Below are 12,794 nucleotides of genomic sequence, written 5' to 3'. Positions count from 1 at the left end.
TCCTGTGTGACAGGATTAGTCGGGACCTTTCTCCATATCTTGCCCAACCAGGAAGCAGAGACAGGACTGGCAGGCAGCAGGGTCAGGTTTTTATCCTCAAGAGCCCGCCTTTAGTAACCTCCCTCTACCCAAAGGGCCCACAACCTCTCAAAATGGTGCCGTCAACTAAGAGCCAGGCATTTCACATGCATATTTACACTCTCACCCCCAACAGCTTACACACTGAAAGAATTTCAAGGTTTTGGCAGTGAGTATCAGAGGCCTGGAAAAGGTGCTGGTGGATCCTAAGGATGCTAGACCCAAGAGGGGGGCATAGATAGCATCAGCTGTAACCCATGGATGCAGGTGCATACCAATGGAAGCCATAACAGAGTCTTTCTCACAGTCTTTCTCTTTGGTTGAGTGAAATGTCACCAGTGGACACAATAAATGCTACCCTACATTTAATGAAGATGAAATCCTACGGCTTCCCTAGCATGATGCAAAGATGGGAATGCAAAATCCCAGGAGATAAGATTTATCATGTGCAAACTGTAACATCTGCCTCACTAATGCTCCCAGTGAGGGCCCCAGCAGACATGTCCTACACAAAGGCGTTGATAAATGCCGAAGTGAACGCGACATCTGCCCTTCCTAGCAGCTGTGTGTTCATTCTCTTTGTAGGTCAGCTATATCCATAGGATTGTTAATGCTGCAGTGAGCTCTCCCTTCTCAACTGCGAGCCCAGAACAGTAGCAGTAAAGAGACTTTTACTGCAGGAATAATACTAATGCAGTCAGAATTCCCTGCTCCAAAGAGATCTGTGGCAGTGACCAATTCTTCATGATATTCCCAGAAATTAATAGGGGGACATGCTACTATAGTACTATTTGATGATATAAAATATTCTTTAAAATTTTTTTAGATTTATTTATTTAGTATACAGCATCTGTCTGTGTGTTCGCACTCCAGAAGAGGGTGCCAGATCTCATTACAGATGGTTGTGAGCCACCATGTGGTTGCTGGGAATTGAACTCAGGTCCTCTGGAAGAACAGCCAGTGTTCTTAACTGCTGAGCCATCTCTCTGGCCCCAATATAAAATATTCTTTTTTTTTTTTTGGTTTTACGAGACAGGGTTTCTCTGTATTGTTTTGGAGGCTGTCGGTCCAGCCTAGCCTCGAACTCACAGAGATCCACCTGCCTCTGCCTCCCGAGTGCTGGGATTAAAGGCGTGTGCCACCACTGCCCGGCAATATAAAATATTCTAAGTCCAGTATCTAAGAGTAAATCTTATGTTGTGCCATCTCCAAAAGATCCTGTTTATTAGAGTGGTGGCCTTTGAAAAGAGGACATTTCTAGGTCTTTCCAAGACAACTACACGTTAACTAGGAGTTGGTTCTGAGTCCTGGGAATGTAAGATACCTGGTGACCCACCAGTTAGAGTGAGGGCTGAGGGTCATTGGGAAGTAGAATTTGAGCCCAAGTCTGACTCACAGTGGGCCTGGTGAATCCACAGACAGCAACCCGAATGTTCCCCATTTCTTGCGTGGATAATTACAACACATATGCAGAACACAGGAAAATTCCCACAGAGTTCCATGAGATGAAGATCATTGTGACAGGGGTGTGGACCAGTCTCTTCAGTCATAAGCTGGTGTAAGCTGGTATTCCATACACCCAGAGGATTCTATGTCCTCCCACAGAGACACCTGCTCGTTTATGTTTATTGCTTCTCTTTTCATAATAGTAGGGCAATGGAGTCAGCCCAGACGTCCATCAGCAGATGGAAAATGAAAACATTTTATTCGGTTGTAGAGAAAGGTGGAATTTACAGGAAATGACAAATATTATACGGAGTGAGATAACACAGACTCAGAAAAACAAATATTACTTGTTCTCTCTCATAAATGGATCTTTCTAATTGCCGTGTTTGTATGTTTAGGTGGGAGTAAGTGTTGTCAGAGGCTACAGAACTAGAAAGGACCCTCGAGATGTAAGAAGGGAGTAAGGAGAGTAATAGAACATGTGTGATAAGAAAGTAGAAGGGGGAATGCCAGGGGACAGGAGGGACAGGGGGGACAAGGGGGACAGGGGGGACAGGGGGGTCAGGGTGGCAGGGTGGCAGGCAGAGGAGCTGAGTGGTGGAGAGGATCAACCAGAACTGGGTATGAGAGTGCCATAAAAAAATCTGTCACATTGGATGCTAAATAAAAATGAAAAGGAATGTTTCTATTGAATACAGCATGTTAATTTTTTTTGGTGTTTCGAGATAGGGTTTCTCTGTGGCTTTGGAGGCTGTCCTGGAACTAGCTCTTGTAGACCAGGCTTGTCTGGAACTCACAGAGATCTGCCTGCCTCTGCCTCCCAGGTGCTGGAATTAAAGGTGTGCACCACCACCACCTGGCTACAGAATGTTAATGTATATTTAAAAAAAGATAATAAGCTGGAAGCAATACTATACCCTTGGAAGAACTTTAGAAAGTGATGATGCTATATAATATTGAAGAGAAACGGGAGTGATGATAGCTCTCACATTCCCATGGAGCTCATCAAACTGACCTAGAAAAAATTCCAAAGGAGCCAGTTGGGTATGCTGGCACATGTCCCCTGTCTCAGCATGCTAGAAGCTGAGGCAGGGTGCTTGTGAGCTCCAGGACAGGATGGGCATAGAAAGACCCCATCTGAAGTAAGAAAACGGAAGGAGCTGGAGAATGGATGAGACTGTTGTGGATTGTTGTAAATTATAGATAGTTTTCCAAGGTACACGGCTCTACTAGACAATCACAGCATCTGGTTGTTCTAGAGCTGTCAACTAGCACCTTTGACCCCATCTGTTGCTATGCTTTGCCTATAGTTTGAGCGTCCTGAAAATGCCCTTGCGGAAGTTTTTAGTCGTTTTTCTCCCTAGTGCTGCTACTGGGAGATGTGGAGGCCCTCAGGAGGTTCCTAGGCGCTGTGCAACCCCAGCTGTCCTCCTCTGCGCTCCCATTGAAGGCGGAACCGCTTGCTCTGACATGAGCTCCTTCCTCTGCCATGTAGCCGCCACAGGAAGAGGCAGAAGCAGGGCCCTTCAGCTTCCAAGGCTGCCTCCGTGGTTGCCACAGAAATGTGAAACTCACAAATGTATCTCCTTATTGGAGTCAACGGAAATGGTTAGCTATTAACTGCCAGGGCCAATAACATACAGACTTACACCTCTCCCCTCAAAACCCTGTCAATTCTGCTTTTCTGTCTCATTGACAAAATTATGCTAACTAGATTTGATGACCAAGAGCCAGAAGTTCTTTAAATGTGTATCTGTCTGTCTGTCTGTCTGTCTGTCTGTCTATCTATTTATCTATCTATCTACAGTCTATCTATCTGCACACACACACACACACACACACACACACACACACACATGCCTGGAAGTCAGATATACATGGATCTCTATGATTGTGAAGCCATGCTGATCTATGTAATCATCATGGCAACATTTGTCCAATGTACTTATTGATAGAATAAGTGTTTCTTTTCATAGACACACACACATATAGAACATGAGAGAGAGACAGAGAGACCAACATACACACACACATACACACACATACACAGAGAGAGAGAGAGAGAGAGAAAGAGAGAAAGAGAGAGAACACAAAAATCAGTATGACGACTTGGTTGAAGAAAATACGAGGGAAGCAACTTATAACAAAGAATAATAATTTCAACACACAAATGCTCGTAAAGGCCTATACTCAGTGAGAAAATGAGCAGCGAGTTGCATGTGCCTGTGCGTAGAGTCATAGTAGAGTCTGCACTGCCAGGCTCCAGTGCAGACTGATAGCAGTGAGGAGCTGTAGGTACTAGAAAGATGCTACCACTGCAGATGTGGTTTTAAAATGATGCCAGCGGTGGTGCCTGCTTGTGACCCTAACACTTGGAGGTTGAGGAAGGAGGGTTGCAAGTGCCAGGCCAGTCTGGGCTACTTAAGACACTGCCTCAAAACAAAACATCCTTCCTGACTTCCAGATCACCTCTGTTCATGAAGTTGCCTTACAAAGTGAATCCCCAGTGCTGTGGTGTGGGGAAGAGAGCCCTTGGATGAGCTGATCGGGTCATAGGAGCTCTTCTCTTGGGCTGACGCTGTGGTTGGAGGACTGGGTTAGTTACAGCCAAAGTAGGCTTATTATAATGGCGAGTTCGGCAACAGGAAGCCATTGCCAGATGCCAGACCCTGATTTTGGATTGGATGTCCAGACTCCAGAACTCTAGGAAACAAATGTCTGTTTGTTAAAAATTACCCCATGCGTGGTATTCTTTTATGGTAGTGCAAAACAAAGACCAACCAGCAAACTGGAATAGTTCCTGCAGAATTAGTTACTAAGAAATATCATAATGGGGATTTCACTAGCTTGCAAATTATACCCAGGAGGAGGCGTGCTCTGTGGCCTCCTTTCTGCTGGCCTTACACTTTGCTAAAACACATCACTGGTGTGTGACACTTTCATTATTTACTGCTCTGAGGCTCAGAGAGCAGAGCAGCCAGGCTGGTCTCCACTCACTCGTTCATTAGTTTTAATTAAAGCCTCTAATTTTATTTATGCTGCCACAAACTGATTAACAATTTGCCAGTACAGAGCAGGAAGCCTTAAAAAGTACCTTGAGGAATCTGCGGGTCTCTAACCACAGACCTTACAGGAGTGAGGGGGGCTGTGGAGGGTCTCCTCCACAGCCCAGCCAAGCGCTGCAGTGTGGTCCTGGACAGAAAACCAGGAAGACTTCAGACAGCCTGAAGGTATTGGAAAGCTTCCCAAAGGCGAGCCATGAGGGGCTGAACCATGGAGGACTCGCAGAGCATCCTAGACTGACAACTTGTCAGGAAGAAAGTGAGCAGACTCAAACATTTGTCCCTTCACTCTCCGAGGTACAGGCACAGTGCTAGCTCCAGACATTAGGGAAAGGAAATGAATGAGAATGAAACAGGCTGGACAGGGAAGTTTTAATCCAGCCATATGCAACTGTGGCTATGTACACATCCTGAGCTGATCTGGTACCCACTCCAGTGATAGCGGTGACTTGGCTCATTCACATGGAGCCCGTCACACGAGAAAGCCCTGGCAGTTCTTACAAAGTGGAAGTGATCCAGTTTTCTCCTGCTGTGCATGCTCTGGGATCATATCTAAGGACCCATGGTCAAGTCCAAGGTCACAATTGCATTCCCAAGCTTTCTTTAAAGGTTTTATTGTGTTAGTACTCATGTTTAGCTCTTTGATTCATCTTGAATTATTTTTTTATTGTAGTGTGAGATAGGATCCCAAGTTAATTCTGTTTTGAATGTTTTCACTTCCCTTTATCCTCTCTTCCATTTTCAATTCTTTGGCATTGCTGAAGAGACTAATTTCTCCATTGAATGAATGGGTTTGGTACCTTTGCTGAAACCCAGTTGAAAATGGGTGTATGAGTTCTATTTTATTGATCTATATGACTATGCTTATACCAGAATACTGTCTTCTAAATGTAAATTCAATCACGTCTCTTCTTTACTTAGTGAATAAAATAATCTAAATCTCATGTCCAGCTTACAGAATTTAAGATTCCGGTCTTTCCTTACCCTGGCTTACGTCAGGGGCCCAGTGTCTCGTCTGTAAACGGGCCGGCTTGTTCTTGCCCAGCTTCTTTGTATCGCTGCATCCTGTCGAGAATCCTTTTCCATTCAGCCTTCTCCTAGCTGTCTTCAGGAATGTCTGTCACTCAAACTGCTGCAGTGTCTCCTACTTAAATGCCACTTCATACTCACTGTAGTAGCGTGAATGTTCCCCTCACGTTCACGTGCTGAGACATTAATCTTAAGGCAACCGTGTTGACAGGCAGGGTCTTGGAGAGGTGATCAGGATGAATTAAGAGATGAATGGATTGATGTTTCCCAAGGCATGGGTTTGTTACAAAGGCAAGTTCATCCTCTTCCTGCTTTCTCGCCCTTCTGCCTTCTGCCGTGGGGGAACACATCAGGAAGGCCCTCACCAGATGTGAGTGCTGTGGTGTTGGACCTCCTCCAGAGCCCCAAGAAAGAAACTGGTATTATTTATAATAATCTCAGCTCAGATATTCTGTTATATCAGCACAGACCAACATCTCTACCAAAAGTTAGCTAGTTACCGTGGTCCTGTCTCATGGTCCTTCGTAACCTTTTTCACTTAGACTTCTCAGCCTTCAGAAATTTGAGAAATAAGTGTCCATCAATGTTGTGGAATAATCTTTTTGTATACTGTAAAGATGTGTCACTCTGATTGGTTTAATAAAGATATAAACTGTCAATAGCCAGGCAGGATTTCCAGGCAGAGAGGACACTGAGAAGCAGAAGGTAGAGTCAGCAGCCAGACAGAGAGGAAGCAGGGTGGGCAGTAACCAAGCCACGTTAAAGAACATAGATTAAAAGATATGGGTAAATTTAACTTATAAGAACTAGTTAGGAACAAGCCTGAGCTTGTTAATTAATAAGTGTCCGTGTCATTTTTTTGTGAGCTGGTGGCTCAAAGAAAAGTCTGTCCACACATAAAGCCACTGAGAAGTGCACAGTGTGTATTTAGGAGCCTCGGAAGAATAGCAGAGCTCAGGACACTCCCTGGCCTATCCCATTTTTGTTTCCAGGCTCAGCACTGGGAGTCACAGGCTCAGCATTGGGAGCCACAGGGACTTTGAGCACCCTGGTCCTGAGTCATGAACTTTTCTCAGTCTATGTGCAGAACTGACAAGGCAATGGATTTCCCTAAACTATCCAGGCAGTTCAGTGTTAGGGAGCAAAGCACACGCTTACGTATTCAGGTGGTAAGTAGTCTGAAGACAGAACAAATGACTCAAGGTGAGTAGGGCTAGCTGTCAAACCATGCAGGGATTCCGGGGCTGGCTTTGAATTGGAAGTCAGACATGTCTGAAAAACAAGTCCTGGTCTCAGACCTCACAGTGTCATTGGTGAGCTCCTGAGGAACAGCCACTGACGTGAACAATCATGTAATATGGTGAGTACACATGTGCGTGTATACATGTGTGTGTGCCTGTGGGGGAACTGGCATGGTAGAGCTTTCCTGTGAGCAATACATTTTTGTGTATGAAGCTAGAGATGGGCACATATCTGTGGACTGAAGATTCAAGCAGAAGTGCTATGAACTCAGGCAATAAAAACAGTAGGGGTCAGCCAGGTGGTGGTAGCACACACCTTTAATTCCAGCACCCGGGAGGCAGAGACAGGTGGATCTCTGTGAGTTCGAGGCCAGCCTGGTCTACAAGAGCTAGTTCCAGGGCAGCGTCCAAAGCCACAGTAGTTCTTTCCTATGAACTTTGTAAATAACAATGTCATGCCACAGTGTCAAAAGATTGCGCATGCCTACTAAAGCATGTGAGAGTGACAGGTCATGCTGAAGGAGGCCAGAGCAGACACCTGGAGTGTGACACCCAAACTCCAGAAATGACTAGTGAGATTGATGGTGAGGTCACAAGTGAAGATATCAGCAGTTAGGAGGGTTAGGTGAGACACTTTCACACTCTGCTATGAAGACACACTTGTCTACCATAGTGCGCAAAGGAACGGTCAGCACGTAACACACTACTAATGGTTTGTTCTGAGTTAGCTGCCTCTCAGCCCGAGGCCCCTGGGGGAGTTCAAGGTTGATACCAACAACAGCCAACTTGACTCAGCATGTCAAGAAGTTATAGAGTCCAAGCATCCAGAGTGAGGGAAGAGTGCCAGCGATGCTAACCAGAGAAGCACAGGCATCACAAGTCTGAAAATCATGGCTCACCACCTGGCCAGAGGGGCAAGCCTGAGCCTAGAATCATTAACTGCCTTTGCCCCCCCCCCTTTCCACATACAATCTGCAGGCTGGAGAGTAATGGAAGGTTGATCTCTCTGATGCTCACCTACCGTCTTCTCATATTGCTGGCTCTCTGAACAAAGTATAGATCTAGGATTAAATTCCTTCTGGGTAGTGGTGGTGCCTACATCTAATCCCAGCACTTGGGAGGCAGAGGAAGGTCAGTCTCTGAGTTTGAGGCCAGCCTGGTCTACCGAGTGAGTTCCAGGATAGCCAGGATTGTTATACAGAGAAACCCAGTCCTCAAGCAACAAAAACAAAGATTAAATTCCTGTCTTTGCTTATTGGCTTTTGTAAGTGACAGCACAAACCAAGTTCTGGTTACAAAGACAGGTAGGTGTCTCTAGTACTCAGGTGGGCACAGGAGTCATCCAGTCTGATTTCTCATTCTTTAGGGGACCTTACTGTTACCTACAGACAGGGCAGCAGAAACAGGGCTTGGAGTAGGCATGTATATTTTTTTACTGAATGTGTATTCTCTGTTTGGGGCCCTCTCCCCACCCACCTCTGTTCTAGAGGCTGACTTAAATTCCCATGCATCAACAGGTGCAGGCTTCCGGTTGGGTTTGACAATGAGAAGCAGAGCAAATGAACTGTGGAGGAAACAGGTCAGTACATTTATATCAAGAGGTCGTCTGCGTTCTGTCCTTCTCTTTGCTTCCTGTCCTTCCTTTCCAACTGTACCCTCGCCACCCCGTCAGGCTTACTAGCTAGGGCGACTGAAGTATTGACTGACTGGCTCAAACAACATAAATCTACTTTCCCCTGGTTCTGGAGGCTGAAGTCTTGAGTTTAGGCTGTTGGCAGGGTTACTCTATGCAGATGCCTCACTCCATGTCCCCCACATGGGCTTTCCCCATGCAAATGTACTGTCCTTTCAATATCTCATTACTTCAGAAAAAGCAGAATAACAGAGTCACTGTTAATTCAGTAAAGCTTTTTAACCCCCCCCCCAACCAGGCAGGGTTTCTCTGTGTAACAGCATTGGCTGTCCTGGAACTAGCTTGTTGTTCCAGGTTCGAGGAATCCCAGAGACCAACCCAAGGAGTTGACACTTGTGATGCAAAAGCAAAAGGTTTCTTTTTATTGTTCAAGCAGGTGGGGAAATGAGACACCAGCCAGCCTAAAAGAGAAGCTTTTAAAGGGAAAATGAGGAGGGGCAGTCCTGAGAGTGTAAGTCTCAGTTCCCACAGTTTCCACACAAGGTTATCATGAAAGGAAGGGCCTTGAAGAAGGCAGTAACTGTCACCTGGTTAGGTAAAATTAATTGGCACATCTGTGGGCTAGGGCTTACCACCAGAGCACATCCTGCGATCTAAAAGTTTTATGACCGGGAGGTCAAGAGGCTATCTCGTTCCCAGTCTTCTCAAGACAAGGGGTAGGGGCAGATGTTGGCGCAGCTGCTGGTGAGTTTGAGCTTCTGGTCGCATACTCCATGATCAGAGGGCTCTCTCTTTCTTAGTCACAGCCTAAACGTTTATGTTTTTTTAGTTATTAATTTTTCCGTCACAGCTCTGTAGACCAGACTGGCTTCAAACTCACAGAGATCTGCCTGCCTCTGCCTCCCGAGTGCTGGCATTAAAGGCGTGCACCACCACCTCCTGGCTTAATTCAGTAAAGCTTTTAAAATGGACTTACATTCAGTAAAAAATATACACGCTTACCTACTCTAACCCTGTTTCTGCTGCCCTGTCTAGAGTAACAGTAAGATCCCTTACGTAATGAGAAGTCAGACTGGATGACTCCCGAACCCACTGAGTACTAGAGATGCCTGTCTTTTTAATCAGAACATCAGAACTTGGTTTGTGCTACCTGTCACTTACAAAAACCAATAAGCAAGGACAGGAATTTAAAGTTGCACTGTGTTCATTAACCATCACCCTCTCCCATATTTTATTGAAGCGATTAGAACTCTCATTTCTTTTTAAAATGCATTACATTTTCATGTGGGATGATCACACACAGACGTCCGGTATAGCAGGGGTCGGGGGTAACAGAAGTGATAAAATGGCATTGTTAGGTGGCTGGTTAAGTATTTGGCTGGAGGACACTAGAGCTGGATTCTGTTGGATCAGGACTGATCTAGGCCAGCAGTTCTCAACTTGTGGGACACAACCCCTTTCGTAACCCTTTCATGGGAGATAGTATATCAGATATCCTGAATATTAGATATTTACATTACTATGCATAACAGTAGCAAAATTATAGTTATGAAGTAGCAACGAAAATAGTTTTATGGTTGGGGGTCAGGACAACATGGGGAGTTGTATTAAAGAGTTGTAGTATTAGGAAGGTTGAGAATCACTGCTCTAGGCAATGTGAAGATAAAAGTAAGGAGAAGTAAGGAGAGCCCCCTCACCAGAAGTGTGGGCCTCCTTTTTTTTTTTTTTTTTTTTTTTTTGAGAGAGGACAGGGTTTCTCTGTGGCTTCGGAGGCTGTCCTGGAACTTGCTTTTGTAGACCAGACTGGTCTCGAACTCACAGAGATCCACCTGCCTCTGCCTCCTGAGTGCTAGGATTAAAGCTGTGCACCACCAATGCCTTCTTTTATTAGAACAATGAAGGGCAGCAGCCTCCTCAGAAGTGGAGACTGCACCATGTTCAGGGGCCTAGCAAGCTTTATAGGACAGAACAGGCAACTTCAGAGGCAGAAGGATCTGGTGCCCTGATAAATTGACCTTGTTGGGAATTTCCCAGATCCTAGCTCCAATAGGCAGATGTGATCAGTCTGTCAGCTTCTTATCAGGAGTTTCTCAACTTGCCTTAGGCTTTTAGGTCACTAACCCTTCAGAGCCCCCCCTCATCATCAACAGCTGTAAAAACAAGGACTTGATTGGGATTGGTAAGAAGCATAGGACCTGAGCCATCTCTATGACCCTGGGAGAAGACACCGCATCCTGAACTGCATGCAAGGCCGTTAGTAAATAAATATCTAAACTTGTTTTCAGAAGATCTTTCCTGAAAGAGTTAAACCAGAAAGGCCTGTCAACCACCTGGACAGGACAAAGACCCTCAGGCAAGCTGTGTGTTCTAGAGACTTTAGAAATAGCAATAAAGTCTGCCTGAGATGCAGCCTGGAGCAGCAGTCCCTTCGGCCATTGCCCATGCATTCCTTGATGGGGTCCTCTGCTCTACACTGCAGCTTACTGTGTTCTATGAGAACACTCTAAACTGTTTCACAAGGGCTGGGAAGTTAGGGGGACTTCAGACCAAGACCCTTGGGGCTGTGTTACTGGGCGTGGTTAAGCCTCCTTCCCAACTCTCTTTCCTCATGTGGGGTTCAAAGTGAGGCAGATACATATTACTGCCCGAAACAAGACATGTCATTAGGGAAGTTAGGGCTCTCAGCCATGTTAATTAAAGAATTTTGAAGCAGACTACAAAGGGAAGCTTGAGGACAATTGAAGAGAAAAGCAGGGCAGGAATGCTGTTAACCTCAGCCAGTGCTGTGAGAAGGGAGACAGGAAAAAGGGAGAAAGCCTTACGGCTTGCAAAGGAAGCCCAGGATTCATCACACGCTTAGGTGGGGCAAGCTTTAAGAGAATGAACGACAAAGCCCAGAGTGTCAGCAAAAGCATGGAGGCAAAACTTTGGTCAGTATGCAAAAGAAAAAGAGAGAAGAAAAAAAAGGAAAATTATACTTTTTTGAGTAACTCAAAAAAATGGTGCGGGCCACACAATGGAAGCTCTGCAAGCGACCCAAGTGAGAAGGTTTCCTGAAGTCCAAGCGTGTAATCTCATTAAGGGGTAATGACCCAACCTATCTCATTACATGATGATTCACCCTTCCTGAGGAGTGGTTTCTTGGTCAGGTGACTGACAGGCCCAGCTGGACTAAATTTTAAGGTAGGAGACAATGTATGTAATGTTCTAGTTTTTGGAGCAGATCAGGATTTAACCCATTTTCAACATGAAAATCCAGAGATTCAATTTCAAAATGTTTACCTAAGGGATGGGTGCTGGACTATAGTTTGAATTGTATCCTTGCACACAGACTCCAGGAAGTATGTTGGTTTAGGAGAAGAGAAATAAGGAAAAAAACAGGCAGGCCTCCCTTCTCCTGGCCAGGCAGAGCAGAGATATTTTAGCTTAAACAATTGTGGCATCTTTGGCCTATGACAAGGATGAAGCTACTGACAGGCCCAGGATATTTCTGACTTTTAGCCAAGGCTCTCTGAAAAAAGCACAACTTTAAGATTAAATCCCTATCTCTGCTTCTTGGCTTTTTTAAGTGACAGGTAGCACAAAGACAGGTGTCTGTAGTCCTCAGGTGGGCACAGGAGTCATCCATCCTCTTACCATAAACTACCCTCCTTCTCTTCTTCTTTTGATTTTTTTTGAGACAGGGCTTCTATGTATAGCTCTGGCTGTCTTGTTGCTCGCTCTGTAGACCAGGCTGGCCTGGAACTCACAGAGATCCTCCTGCCTCTGCCTCCCAAGTGCTGGGGTTAAAGGCGTGCGCCACCACCGCCTGCTCAGATCACCATTATTAATGTTGCATAGGGTTGTCAGGTGATGCAGTTAGGCTCCATCAGACCTATCTACGGCACCTCACAGGTGCAGCTGTGGCTGTATTTGTGTTAATGTCCTGGTGCAGCTAGGAAAGGAAGTCCTTGCCCGCTGTGCATATCCAAGGAGTGCCAGCAAGAGGAAAGTAAGGGAGAAGTGGTATGGGAGTCGCTGAGCAAGGGAAACGATCCCATCTCTCTAGGAGCAGGCAGGGGTTCACATGGCTTAGTATTACAAGGCCTAGGCGGAGACCAGGAGGAGAACAAAGATCCTTTTAATGCATGGAGGTCAGAGGACAAGCTGTGGGAGTTGGAAACAGAAACCAGGTCCTAAGGCTTTGTGGCAAGAGTCTTTTACCCCTTTGGCCTCCTGGCCAGCTCAGCCTCCATTTTTATTTTAAGATTCTGTTTAAGACATCCCAGAGTTACCCTATAATCTCGTTTATTAAGAGAAGGAGAA

Source organism: Mesocricetus auratus, unplaced genomic scaffold (assembly GCF_017639785.1).
Source record: "Mesocricetus auratus isolate SY011 unplaced genomic scaffold, BCM_Maur_2.0 Super-Scaffold_100006, whole genome shotgun sequence".
NCBI classification, from domain to species: domain Eukaryota; kingdom Metazoa; phylum Chordata; class Mammalia; order Rodentia; family Cricetidae; genus Mesocricetus; species Mesocricetus auratus.
Note: the sequence above shows the minus strand (reverse complement) of the source record.